We start from the raw sequence: 15,283 nt of genomic DNA, 5'->3' as shown, positions 1-15,283 counted from the left end.
ACAACATTTGTGTTAAAAAAAATAACCCTGATGTAATGGAGAATTTATTTTACTGATGATCACAACCACTTCTATGATAATTTTTCATGGCAGAGTTAATTAATGTATTGGTAAAAAGTATGTTTAATAAGAGTTTGTTTTTAACTATTAACAATGTATTTTTTTATTTCTATTTGAATTAATTGGTAAATCAGTTAGAGACAGCACCATTTGGAGAACATATCAATACAGGTGTTCATCATTCTATTTATCACCAGTAGATAAAAATTCAGGCCCTGGAAGACTCAGATTCATTGACATCTCTGGCTAAAATATGTAGACTAGCTCACAGCAGGAAAACTTGCTGTGGGAGATGTTCTGCTCTGTGCAAAACATGTAAATTTTACTTAAGTCAGAGTATAAATAACTCACTGATTAGAGAAGGGGATCATCACTGTAAATATCCTCTTACTGCTAGAAACAGGAAATTCAAACTATGTGATCACTCTTCTCAAGTGGATGTTTGAATTATCAGATCATTGGCCACTTTTTGACGGGGCCCCTCCTCTTCATTCTGTTGGAGCTTTTTACACTTGAAATACTCTTTCCAGTTATTGACTTATGCATAGACCCTTGCATTAGAAAGTGAAACCTGGATGGCATCAATTGAATATTTATTTGCCCACAGAAAATCAAGAGCATCAAATGGAAATACTCAAATCAATACTTATACTGTCCTTGATTATTCCCTTTTTTATTTAAATATCAATGTATTTTCTAAGAGTTGAAGGTTGTGTATGCAAATGTCTCTGTCAGGAGGAAGAGCCATGCATTAAATCTCTCCTACACAAGATCTTTACCTAGAAATGTTCTTCATAGAAGAATTTGTATTTTCTTTTGTTGATATTTTTATTCATTAATCCTTTTGTTTCCTTTGTGCCTTTCTTCACATCTTCTGAAACTTTTTATAATCCTATATCATTGTCCTTCCAGTAAAACCTTGACACAGCCTTTCACCCTCAGCTCATTACGTAGAGAAAGGGGCATATAAGAAACCATGAAATCACAAGATGTTTTCATAAATAGTTACAGATTTATGAGGACAATACAGGTCACCATGCACACAAGAAAATGCATTTGCTTAGTTCTCCACTGCCATCGATTTGTACCACAGAAATAACAGTGTCATTACCATCAGTCATAACAGAGATGCTGCAATGACGATAGATCTTCGTGTCTCAGCAGGACTAATGCATACAATAGGGAAGGCTAAAGGTAAATATTGTAATCCTTTCAAGAGGAATTTTTTCAGCAATTTTTATTAAAATTAAAAATCAAATTCACTTGTTCATACTAACTTCTACTAATTTAACTAGTGCAGAAATGAATCTTCTCCTGCTTTCATGTGTGGGTGGTTTTTTTGGGTTTTGGTTGGGTGGTTGGTTTTTTTGTTTATTTGTTTTGTTTTGTTTTTATTAAAAAACCATGTTAAGAAGGCCTTGCAGTCCTTCACAGCTTCCTCTGTCTCCTTTATGGCTCCTGGTGGTTGCAGCCTAAAGCTCCGGAAGGGAAAACAGATAGCATCTGCTCAGGGGTGTGAGATTACATGTAATCACAATCTTCTAAAAGAGAAAATGCAGAAAATGTACTTTGCTTGCCAAACTTTCTTCCATCCAACTAGATTTTTGTATGTGGTTTTTGATGGCTTTGTTTTTCTTTAAAACACATGCTGTGTCACAAAAAGATACTTTACGAAAAGTAATTCAGTTCACGAATAAGTCTACATGCAAGTGTTGCAATAATAATAAAAAATGTAAGGGGATATCTACAAACAGAGGCCCTTTTTATTTTGGGAAGCATGGAGATGCTGAGAGCTGAAGCAATTCCAGATTTCATTGCTGCTGGAAGTCCTTTCTGAAAACCAGAAAGAAAAACTACCAATAGAAATCCAACCCAATTTTCAACAAACTCCAGAGATTCCAACTGTTCTGGCTTTAAGCCAGATTCGCATGAGAATGACTCCCAGTGAAATCTCGTTATGTGGTGGGTTCTCCAGGAGGAATTTGTCAGCTGTAAATCACCTCCATTCCACAGAAGCCACTCTTTTGACACTAAATTATGGGACATCATTTGGTAGGCAAAAGGAAATGAATTCATGCAAATTCTTTTATTTCCCCACAAACTGAAATGTCACTTGTTTGTTGGTCCTTCAAATTAATATTATATAAACACACTAGTACTGCATAATGTTATTCCTTACCCATAAGGAGCAGTGTTGAATTTCTTCTCCTGGTAGAAACTTGTATGCTCTTTAGATGAATATAAACAGCAAAACTTTTTTGCACAAGATTGGTGGCTCTGATAATTTAAAATGTTTTGTCTCTATAACTACCAGGTGGAAGTACAGAACCTTTTGGTCAGATCCATTAAGCTAAAAAAATGAATTACATCCTGTTTGACACTAGTTTTTATTTGTATGTAATTGAGGATATGAGGTACAATCCTTCAGAAATCAACCATCTTATCCATTAAAAAAGATAGTCTACAGAAACTGAGTTCATACTCCAGAAATACTGTATTATGATTCTGATTGAGAAATAATTCTGTACAGCAACTCCAAAACCAGTCTTGACCTAAATATATAATTTTAAGATAGATGTAACTGAATGAGATGATTCCTGCAAAAAACTGCTAATTAACAAACTCTAGATAATAGAATAAAAATCAGAGTGTTGCCTTATTCTTGATCTTTATAACATGGGAAAGAGGATGTGCATGAGATCTTCAATTAACGCATCTCAGATATGTGCCTCATATATAGACATTTCTATCTGGCCATTTTACCTGTGAACTAAATCCTGCCTATGATATTGAGAAAATAATTTCTCACTATTTCAAGTGTAGATTTTTAAGGAATACTGTTTAATAAGCTTAATCATTTTTAGGAGAACTGAGTTTAGAATATTCACTAAAGGATTAGGACTCGGCATATTGGTCCCTTTCTAGATATGACCTCAGCAAGGGACTGAAAAGTGCCTGGTCACTGTAGTGATGTATCAGTGTGTACTTGATCTCCCCTGCTCTGAAAGACTGCAGCATCTAAGCTGAAGCAGCTCCCAGGGCTGGCCAGGGGCAGAACTCACTCCTGGGCTGACAGCTTGACAAGTAGGAAATGATTTGGGGCAGTGACAGGAAGGTTAGGGAATGATTTTGGGGAGTGACAGGAAGTTTTGGCAGGAGGTCATCCATTTCACCCACCTCTGCCTTGTGTTACCTCCCACTGGAAAACATGGAAAAGCATGTAGAATTTATACAAAAGAAAGACAAGTCTCAAATGCATGGGATACTGAAGTTTAGAGGGAATCAGATCCAGATGTACAAAATCTCTCTTTGCTCACCCTCATAGGAAGCAAATTCATAATCCTTGTGGCTTCCAGGAAGTGCAGGATACAGGACCATTCAGTCCCAGTGAAGTGGTAGGTACTATAAGTTTACAGGAGAGCTCTGCTACGTCCCTATAGATGAGGAATTGTCCCCCAGCACCTCCAGTCTGTCAGATCCTGCTCTGTGCTGCTTCCATAGCAACAGCCATGCCGGGATGGGCTGTGCTGTGCAGGGATGGATGCTCAGCAAGCTGGAGACCCTGCACCACAAGCTGACCTCCTCACTGGAGCCCTGTCACTCTGGCAGGCTGGGAGGACATAAATGCTGCTCTAACAACCAGGGGACCCTTGAGCTCCTTGTAAATCACTAAAGAGGTGGAAGGGAGGAGGGGGTGCTAAAACATCTACTGAGGATTATCTGCTGATGCTGTGAGCATGAGAGGGAGTTCTGGATCTGTATTTTGGAAAACTGTGACCTTTCCCAGAGGGTTACTTAAATATTTGAAGCTGCAGTGATCTCAAATATGTACTGATGTATATTCTTATCAAAAATTACTGTAGAAACTATACTTATGCTGCACTCAGTAAAGTACATGTTTACAGTTAATTTCTTTTTCTTATTGGAAATGTATAAGCATATCAGTTTCACCTTGAAAAACACTTACAGTGGGAAAAAATAGCATAGTTTATTTAGAAAAAAATTTTGTCAGAATATTTCTGTGCATCTTTCAATTTTATGGGAGAATATGACCTTAAAAAAGACAAGCTGTCAGAAAAAGAATGGTAAGTAGAGATTTCACACATCTTTTCTTCTACTTTGATTCTTGGAGACTCTTTCCCTTCCCCCTTTTTCCACATTTTACACAGAATTTACTATTCAAGAACATTTGGTTGCTTTTATGCCCTAAACGTACTTAAAAGTACCAGCTATCCTTAATCAGCCTTGAAGCATTATCTGTGCAACATGTTCTTGTGTTCTGATTTATTTGAGTAAAAAATATAGCTTCAAGAGATGGCAGCTTTTTTTGTGCAGGGCCAACTTATTGCATTCCTTATCAGCAATCTTATTGTTCCTGGAAGTTTAACTCAGAGGTTTTAGTGATCCTATCTGCAGCATCCTCTCCTCCCCAAAGGTTTGTCATGTCACAGCTCAAGGGACAGCAAACCATTGGTAGGAAGAAGGAAAACACTTTCCAGAGCTGGGTCAGAGAAGGAAACAAGAACAACTTAATTTTTTCATATCGTGATATTGCAGTCACAGAAAATAAAACATGCAGAATGTCCTGGGAAATATAACATTATTTTAATATTATATTTAATACCTTTAATTCAAGAAGGCATTCTAAGGTCCAAAAAAGTTATAGACTATCCTCATTTCTCATCTAAGAACAACACCCCATTAAATGTGCCTGTAAATACTGAATGAATTAAGAACAAAATGGTGATTTTTTTTCCAAATCCGTGTAAAACAGATTTGCTGTCGACTGACCTGCCATAACACGTTTATTCAGCAGAGTAATCCCTATCTCCATACAGCTAAGCACTTCAGCCTAAGACAAACCTTGAAGACATGCATTAGTAATGCTGAAGACAGGTAGACACCTTCAATGGCTAAAATGAAATGAGCCAGACATTGGGTCTTACCAAAACAGATTCTAGCTTTAATGTTGCTGGATCAGGATGTGAATTCCTGTTAAATAACACGGGTGGATTAAAATTTATTTAAAGCAATACTAATGTGTGCTCGCCACTTTTGGTGTTGTCGCTAAAGTGGCACTGCCTTGCTCCCCCTTGAGACTCATCTCTCCCATCTTTTCCAACTGAAATTCTCAAAAAACACTTTGGAACATACAACTGTATGAGAAACTGCCCACAGGTGTTAGTGAGAGGACAAACCGAACAGTGAGAAACTATTGAAATAAAATTACAAAAAAAAAAAAAAAAGAGAGAGAGAACCAATTTCAATAGATATTTTTATCTGCCAGAAACTGTGCCAGAATAAAGAAAGCAAGGAACAAATAGTCATAAAAAGCAATATACTAAAACAAGGATGGATATATTTGGAAATACCTGGGGATACAAATATATGTGTCTCTGTATCTTCACTCCTTTGAGGTCTATGTGGAAAAGCCAAAGACAGGTACAGCAATACTGGCTGTGGGTATTTTGGGTAAAGTGTAAGAAATCTACATCACATCCAATAAAATGTATATAGTTCTGGTTTCATGTAAATGTTGAGTTCTTCCATATCAAACACTCAGGAAGGCTGTAAACCAGTGTAGTGCTTAGGCAATAGGGAAATTTTGGGAAAATAAAGATGTTGATATTTATAGTTTTACATTTTATTTTTCTCTTATTCACAGACTGGTAAGAACTACAAAGCATACTTCTACAGTCAGGTAGATACTCAGGAAACAACATTTACACTGTGTTTGCAAATAAAACATAAAGTATATTGTGAGGATAGTTAATCCTTTTTAATCAGCAAGTACTACATTATCATATTTACTATTCAATTAATAGGATACACTACATAGGTTTTGCTTAACATTTGTGCTGTCTCAAACAGTGGCCAGGCATGGTTTGGTGTCCAAGAGATAGTTTGGAGGCATTTCGCTGTTTTCAGGGAAGCGTACTTGATTAGATAGCAAAACATCATGCAGTAGTTCTTCAGAGCTAGGGAATGGTCTGGGTTATCCTGGTTCACAGCATTTCTCTCTCTCTCTTTTTCTCTCTCTCTATCTCTCTCTCCTGGTTTCTCTCTGACTTCTACCTGACCTTCCATGTGATGATTTTGTCAAATTTGTCATGTTCCTTTGGAAAGCTTCAGTTCTGATAAGTTTCCTCTTTGCAGGTGGAAATGTTTCATTGCAGAAAATTCCTGATTTTTGTCCTGAAGCACTTCTCCTTCAAAGACAAAATTCTGTTTTGATTTTCCCTTGGACATGCATATTGACCTCTGCAAATTTCACCGATGTTTTGCATGGCTTCTTTTTCTTTTAAAAATGTCTGGAAAATGTTCTAGAAATAAAGGGTTTTAATAAAATTACAGTTTAATTTTAAATTATTCAGGTTTTCCAAAATATTTCTGTTTCCCAAATACAACTTAAAATTCTATAGACTACTAAGCAACTTTGAGAAAATGAAGACCCTCAGTTTCTCTTTGAGTCAGAGAAAATCTGTCAAAATAGTTTAATGCACCACAGACTTAATTAATGAGTATGGTAATTATACTGTGGTCTGATGAGTATTCACTGTGCTTTAACAGTAGGCTGCATAAGAGACCCTCAAAATATTTATTCTTCTTACAAAAGGAATTTGGAAACCTTGACAAATTTCAAAGGATTTCCTGCTCCTGAGCTGAGTTTCTCTGCAGGAGACATAAGTATGCACTGACCTAACTGCTAACTGGAATTAAAGCACCAGGAAAACGTCACCGAGCATGTAGCGCATTATGAGCAAATCTAAATTGCCATGTAAGGCAATTTAAAAGTACAGGTTGCTTCTAAATCCACAGAGAAATCTAAGTCCTGCAAGGTATTGAAAATTCACCTTTATCAGCTGCAAATTTGCAAGCAATTCATAAACTCCAATGTTTTTTGGAAAGATTTTTTACAAGTGCGTAAAAAATGTTCTCAACGTCAGTAATAAATGACAGGCAAGGAATTTTGGCAGCAAATGTTTCAGCTGTCCTCATGAAATGGATGAATATTTCCCTCCTTGCATTAATTCACATTACAACACGTACATGGGAGAATGATAATAGGGTTCTTCCCTCACGCTTGTCATGTATAAAATATTGTATCACTTCATAACATTAAAAGGGTGAGTAAGGCCAGACATTGCTTAAAAAGAAAAGGGAAACCTAAAGTTTGAAAGGTAACATCTTCAGTGTGAAATGTATTCATGAACACTGTCAAATACCAACCTCTTCTCAAGTGCTGGCTTCTGCTAATTCCTACTGACAGCTGTTCTTACTCTTACCTTGAGACATTTGGTTTTAAATGTCAGGCTGGTTGGATCTTACTTCTTCCCTTAACATTCACCAACAAGATGAGGAAAATATTTGCCAAAAAAAAAAAAAAACAAGGTAAAGGAAAAAGAAATCGTGCAAATGTGAAACGTGAAATATTCTGTAAGGAGATTTCAGATAAAAATCTTTTAAAGTAAATTATTTTTCTCTGTACCTCCTGAGATTGAAAAAATAGAGAGAGCTTCATGCAGACATGTGGAATAGCCCAATAATGAACCTGTTTATACAGCACTGGCACTGGTATAGTCAAGTACAGGGGTGTTGGAAGGGAGGTGTGTCCATGAAAAGCAGCATCTCATCCCTCCAAATCTCTGTGGGTCTCTGAAAAGCCTGCTGCCTCCCTTATCCCTGCATGTTCAGTGGCTCAAAGATCATGTGAAATTATCATATTTCATATATTCTGAAGATGTGTTCATAAATTTGCAAAATTTGTCTTGAACTCTATGTTGCTCTTAGAGTGAGAGAAATGCCTTTAACCTTAGGAAATCAAGATTCATTTAAATGGCTTCTTAACACTCAACAGATCTGGTCACTCCTTCACTCCCCCTTTCTTTAAGTCCATTAAGTAGTGCCATAAGAGAGCAGAGTCCAAAATAGATGATCTGAAACACCTGAAAGTATTACAACAATTTTTCTGTCTTGGCCTGCCTTTTCTATCTAAACTCATCTTTTTGTCAGGGATTAATCTTTTTGTATGCATCTTTTCAGCAGCACTTTATGAAACGAAGACTGGTATTTGAAGCAATAGGTTCACAATGAAGACAACCAAAATCACCACTCAAGTACTATTTTTGCTTTCCAGTCTGGCAGAACTTGGTTCTAATGTTATCTTCTATCAGGCCTCCCAAGGAATTATACTTCAGTAGCAATTTAGTGCATTTTTTTCTAAAAAGATGCAATAAAACCAATCAGAATGTGCAAGAAAACAAGCACAGCACTAGATGATGATTAACTTGAGTAAGTCAAGAAACAGAGATTTCTTCTGTTGAACTTGAGAGTTGCTATGTGGTACTTGTTTAATTTTGCCTCTCTTCTGTGTCTAAATAATAGTGTCTGAACATCTTCCAGCTGTCTGGAATGCAGCACAAAAGTCTTTATTTCTGACTGGCATTATAGTGACCACTGGCTTTAGAAAATGCTCATGCTAAGATGAAGATGTTTTCTGAGCTGACATCTGGTTTTCTGTTAATCTGTAAACTCCACATCTCCACAGGCATTCAGAAACCTGTGTTCATCCACACTTCAAGATTAGGTGAACTAAACCCAAGAACATTCTGTACAAGAATCAGCAAAATAAAAGAATAGCATGAGAGAATTAGCACACAACATTTGAAACATTGCAGGTGCTTATAAACAAGCAATCCTCAACTTCTTGTATGTTAAACGCTGAACTATTTTCCTGCCTATCATGATCTCCATGAGATGTTTCTTGAAGGTCAATACTTCCCATGACAGATGCCAATCCAGTTTGGAGATGTGTGTAAAACCCATCCTGCAGATTTCTCAAGAGATTTTGTAACCTCTGCTGGGTGTGTAGGCATTGACAGCATTGTATACTGCTACAGAGAGGACCTACAGCTGTTGCTGGCTCTGGTACAGATTTGACTACGCTCAATTTCTCAGACACATCTGAGCTGTGCTTTTTCTTTGCATTGTCTCTGTGCAAAATGCAAAGTTTTGTTCCACAGGATAATGCAAAACTGAATTTATCCTTAATTTGGGTTAAAACCAGGGTTCACTAATGGAGCTGGTGTAGGCAGACTTAAATTCACAAATTTCCTGAACTCTGAGGTAGACTCCCTGATGCTTTATGGATATGACACTGGTAGGTCTCTGTGCTGCTGAGATATCCTACCTACAGCTTAGACTGAAAGACTTATTTTTCCATCCATCAATATTGAATATCAGCTTCAGACAGCAAACACTTAGGTAAATACTTTTCCCATAAAGATCTAGCCTTTTTATTTTTTTCCCCCCTCAACTTTATTTAGCAGTAGTTGCAGTGGAAATGTTAAGTCAATAAGGTCAATAACCCACCTATTTTAAAAGGCACAGTTATATCAAAACAGGCATAGTGATAGATACTGAGGGACTTTATAGTTTATGAGCTTATTCTGTGCATTGATTAATTACAGAGCAACTGTCAAGGTAATAAAATAAAGCTACAACCTGAGGTGTTACTTGAGCTGTACAGCTGGTAAAAAGGTATGACCATTGCAGGTAGGAATCCACCTATACATTTAGAAAGAACTATAGAAGATATTAAGATTAAGAAAGACTCATTTTTTAATGAGAGGGGAGAGGGATTGTAAGTAAGGTCATAATCCAATCTGTTTTCATTGCTAACATATATAGAACTAAAGATGCCAACTAGCATATCTTCTATGTACACAGAATAGGTGCTAAATGCTATGAAGCATTTTAAATGTTATTGTAATGCAGCCAGAATGAGATTAAACCCTGTTTCAGCTGTGTGCATAAGCCTGATTCCCAGCTCTTTGAGATATTTTTGTCCTAAAACTGCTAGCAATGCTTCCAGAAACCCAAGCTTCCTAAGTCCCTCTCATTTCTACTGCAGAAGTATCAACTGTGATCTTCAGTCCTGTGAATATCAGAATTCCTAGTTTGGCTAGAGCACCTTTAAAAATTTCACCTGAAAATGATGGTTCAGCACTAATAAATCTACAATTTAATGCAGCTAATGATGGCAGTGAGTTGCCTTGTAGCTAGGAATGATTTTAGCTATTGTTATCTTACCTGCAGCCTCTCTAAAAGCTCTATGAATAGAAAGATTTTTTCGTAAAGAGTGATGAATTTTGTGATTCCATAAGGATGTGATGCTTTCTTTTTATATTCATATCAAGTGATTGGAACACTTAAGTGGTGGATACCAGGTACAAAATGCAAAATGCTTATGTGGGAGAAATATGAGACCTTTTAGTCACATTCATGATGTTAGTAGCTATGATTCTTTCTTCCTTTAGCAAAATTCTGAATATTTTATGCAAACACAGGATATTTAAAAAGAAAGAAAGGAAGATACACTACTTCCTAAGCTAGCACAGAAGGCTGGAGTCCCAGAGGTTAAATCTCTGCTACTTTGTATGACAGAAGAGATTGGAATATATGTCATGATCTTAAATGGCACTAGTAATGACTAGATTATTGAGGTCAGAGGGCAGGATTGAGGCATGATGGGACCAAAAACATAACATTGAGCTCTCTCCTAGAAGAACATATACACACTTCATAGTTTAGTTCCAGGCATGAGGTTAGACTAGTATGCGGTGTTTGTGGTTAAATGGCTAATTGCTTATATTGTGCTAAACTTTTCCTTTTGGCCCAGTTAGATTTTTATTTTTACTGCATCAAATTATTACTGGCATCTTCTATAAAGGATTTCTTCATTGTACCTAATTAGTCTGAACATTTCCAAAGCACAATCTTCTTTTTTAATTTCTCAAGAATTTGTTATAAAATGTTGTAGGACCTTCTTATAACACCTCATTTAACTCCTGGAATATTTAAGCATGTTAAGGTATATGGATATTTGTGTTTCACAACTTCAAGATCTTGTTTCCCACAACCTCCCATTTCACAGCCACATCCATTAATAGGATTACTCACATTTCTGCAACAAGTCTCAACAATTCTGTTCCCATAAATTAACAAATCATGTGGAGAAGAAACTACTAAATAAGTTGTTTCTCAAGAGGCTGGGCGAGGCTTACCCTTGGAAAGCTGCACTGCAAGCCAAGGACAGTGTGTATAAACGCACTTCATTGAGTACATCTTTCACTCCATGGAGATCCATCAGACCTCCAGGCAGATTCCTCCCATGTTTTCTCAGCACACCCATAAATCTTGAAAACCCTCCCACTGAAAAAAAAACAACACATGATTCTTGTTCCAAGGCAAGCACAGCACATCAGCCGATACAGCCGGGCAGATCTGCTTTTATTAAAGACAGATGAATGTGTGGGTTGTTCCTTGGGAAAACATCACGAGCTTCTTGCTGACAGTGATGAAGCCTTTTGACACTTGAGTTTTGTGATTTGCAATGTCCACCCTTTTCATGCACAAAAGGAAAAGGTAATCTTTCTGAAGTCAATGGAGTGGGGAGAAACAGGGTCCTTGAAAGAACAGATTCTCAGTAGCTACTACAGGCTAAGCAAACAAACTTTCCAGAGGAAGTCTTAATTTCCAGAGCTTTAGGAGATCCCTGTAGCAAACAGTGCTGACAGAGTGTATCTACATCATCCATTCATTAATCCGAATTACTTCTTTTAGTGCTTCTGCTGTTGAAGCCAACTCTGTGATTGCAGTGCATTTGCCCTGGAAGGATTTCTGCTGTATCATGCACTAGGGAGAAATAACTGTTGAGTACAATTTAACTCTCTAAGCTGAGAGGAAAAAAATGAATAGTAATTATTCCCGCTTGCTTGCCTTTCAGGAAATGTGCATTTTAAAAGCTCATGTAACTATAAAAGCAGTTGCATGCTGAGCAGTTTTGAAAGATTTTTAAACAGTTTGAAATTCATGATATTTACTGCTTCACAAGGACCACTGACAACTAGGATGTGTTTGGATCCACTGTTTACATTTCATAAATCAGACATGATTGAAACACAGAACAGAAGCCTGAATCTCATGAATCATCTGCTTACATATGGTTTCTCTGTATCAGGATCATAAACATTTGCATTGTTGGAAGTTTTCATGCATAAGAGGTTTCTCTCATACCCATAAAATTATCTGCTAGTCAATGAGACTCAGAGAGACTCAGATGCAGAAAGTTCTCTCATCCTAATTAGAGCACTAATTATTTGTGGCCAGAAGTTTCATTCCTAGACTGGTGTAAGACGCAAAATATCCTCCACACTCAAGAGTGCAGAGATAAAAATTGAATATAGAATAGTAGAATAATTTTTTGGAAGTGACCTTTGGAGGTCATTTAGTGCAACACTGCTAAACCAGATGCATCCATAAGATCAAATCAATTTGCTCAGTGCTTTTTCCAGTCAATTTTTTAGTATTTCCAAAGCTGTAGATTCCACAAGCTTGCTGGGCAACCTCTTCTCGTGTTTAACTACTCTCATTATATTTTTTTTAATATACCTAGCCAGAATTTTAATTTTACAAATTATTAAGTTTATTCTTACCCTTTCACTGTGGATCTGAGAGGAGAGCCTGGAAATCTCTATAACCATCAAGTTATCACAGGGAGAAGTTACATTCCCTTTTCTTTTCAGCTATTCCCTGTGCTTCATGCAATTTCCCATCTCATTGGACTGATGCTGAGCCTTCTCTAGTTTGCCATCCAACACTTGGGAAACATGCCAAAATTGGGCACAGTACTTCAGATGAAGCCTCATGAAAGCTGAATAGAGGGTGGTAAGACATTCTCTTTGCCTGCTCGTGCTTATGGCTCACTAGTGTGCCCCAGTGCACACTTGTGTTCATTTCTGCAATGCCATCCCACTGTCTTGTGCTCAATCATGGTCCCTCAGGGCTCCCTGCAGAATGCTCCCAGCCAGTCACTCCCCATGAACTTTGCATTTGTTTTCATTCAGCTTCACAAGACTTCTGCAGCTGCTCCTCCAGCTTGTCAAGGTCTCTTTGAATGGCTGTTCTGTGAATCTGAAGGAGAACCATTCCATTTCATCATCCAGTCCATTGAATGAAGATATCACACACTAGCTGCCTCAACTTCAGCTCCTGAAGCCACCCATACCTGTCAGTCAGTCATACTTTCAAAATTGACCAATACTGAACACTGCAACACAGCCAGTCTTTTACTCCCCTTTACAATCCATCATCTAGCCCATAACTACCAGCTTGACTTCAAGGATGCCATGGGACATCCTGTCAAAAGCTTTGCTAAAGTCAAACACACTCCCTCTCCATCACTGAGCCAGTTGTTTCAACATAGGGGGCAATCAGGTTGGTCAGGCATGATTTGCCCTCTTCTATTGGTGTGACTGGGCTCTCCCAGTCTCCTCCTTATCTTTCATGTGTCTGGAAACGACTTTCAGGAGAGTGCTTTCCATAGTCCTCCACTCCACAGGAGCGATGTAAAGCTGACTGGGCTGCTGTTGCCTGGATCCTTCATCCTGTCTGTTTTAAAAATAGCTGTAGCATTTGTTCTTTTCTAGTCATTAAAAATTTCCCGTTCCTGTGGAAGACAGAACCCTGCCCACCACACAGCCAAGTGTTGATCCACAAGATCCACAGTTAATCTCTGGCTGCAGCAGATTTGAGGAAAACACCAACGGTTTCTCTTTACCCGTCATTCTAAATTCAAGTAGTGACCCTTGATCTGCTCCAGGTCTCTGTTGGTGGTGTCACAACACCCACAAGGATAAGCAGCAATCAGTAATAGCCTGAGTCCCGGATGAACCTCAGAAAAATATTGACAGTGTTATAGATTTAGGGCTCAGGTGCTTCAAAAAAAGTGTCCAAGGCAGTAATCTTGTTCACAGATGACCTCCATCATCCTTTACCCTTCCTGCCTGAGGCACTGGCTCTATCTCCTGAATCAGGTGAAATCACTTCAGGTACTTCCCCAGCAGTGCCCATTCCTTCCCTGCTTCCAGACCCCACTATTCCAACCAAACACTTGTTAGGAGAAACATCCTTTTTTATACCAAAAGTCACCATTTTCCAGTTCCTACTCTGGTTGGAGTCCCTGTTCCCCCTCTACTTGACTTCAGCGACTGGTTGTCCTTCCATCTGCACAGATGGGACTGAGATTCTTGACCTTACAGGGTCTCTGCAAGTTATCTGCTCCCAGTCCCTGTCCCTGTGGTGCCATGACCCGTTCTTCTCCCTCTGCTGCTGACCAGGTGTTACACTGATGTCTCTGGACCAGAGCTGCCCTCAGGCCTGCACTGCCCTGTCCTCCTTCAGCACATCCATCTGTGTTCTCAGCAATGTCTAATCCCCCTTAGAAAATGTTCAGTGTCTTGTTCTAAAAAATTATTTCAAAAATGCCCAGTTGTCTGTTATAAATTATGCATATATACGTACTCACAAACTCAGATTTTCTGATTAAAGACAAAAATTTAATCACTTGTGAAATTATTTCTTCTATAGTACTGAAGGAAATTGTCTTTTCCCTTTTCAGTCTTTGAACCTTGCCTACAAAGACTGCAAAAATATTCGCAGCATAATAATCACCTATTGAAGCTACAAATTTCTGTGTGAGAAACTACTTCATGTTCTTTCATGAGGTGTCTCATGAATTGTTACCCTGAAGCTATTTCCATATGAGTTTTGAATTTCCCACCTCATTCTGACAGCTTTTGAAGCACTCCTTTGTAAAGTGCAGCACCCAATCTAGGAAAAAACCCCTGTAATCTAGTGAATGTTTAATGTCTGCTTAAATGCTCTGACCACTTTCAGCTTTTTGGCTTCCTATATTGAAATTAACAACAAAATGGTTTTTCCTAAGTTCTTTTCTTCTCCACAATTTGCATTCTTCACCAATGCACATTAAAGAGTTCATAAAAATGCACCACGGACCCATTTAAGGTATGTGATTAACTGCTAATATGAGACATTAACTTGCAGTGCTGTGATAGTGATGATCGTGTACAATTATATTTGATGATGGTAATTCACAACTATAATTTTTGTTATATTTTTAAAATACAGTATGACAACTGCTAGATATTCTAAACTTCTGAAGAAGATTAAATGAATGCTGATGTAAAACTTACTGGGGTGTTGTGACCACTGTTGATGATTGGTCATGAAATTTTGAGTTCTGTCCATCACAAGAGCACCTCTTGGATATACTTACAAAATGTAAACATTATTCTTTATGAATATTCTCTTTCTTAAGCCCTCATATAGATTTTTTTTCTATTAAAAAGCCCTTGATATT

This window comes from Melozone crissalis, unplaced genomic scaffold (assembly GCF_028551555.1).
Source record: "Melozone crissalis strain CALT ecotype California unplaced genomic scaffold, PUWL_Pcris_2 ptg000016l_1, whole genome shotgun sequence".
NCBI classification, from domain to species: Eukaryota; Metazoa; Chordata; class Aves; order Passeriformes; family Passerellidae; genus Melozone; species Melozone crissalis.
This window is presented reverse-complemented; position numbering follows the sequence as displayed.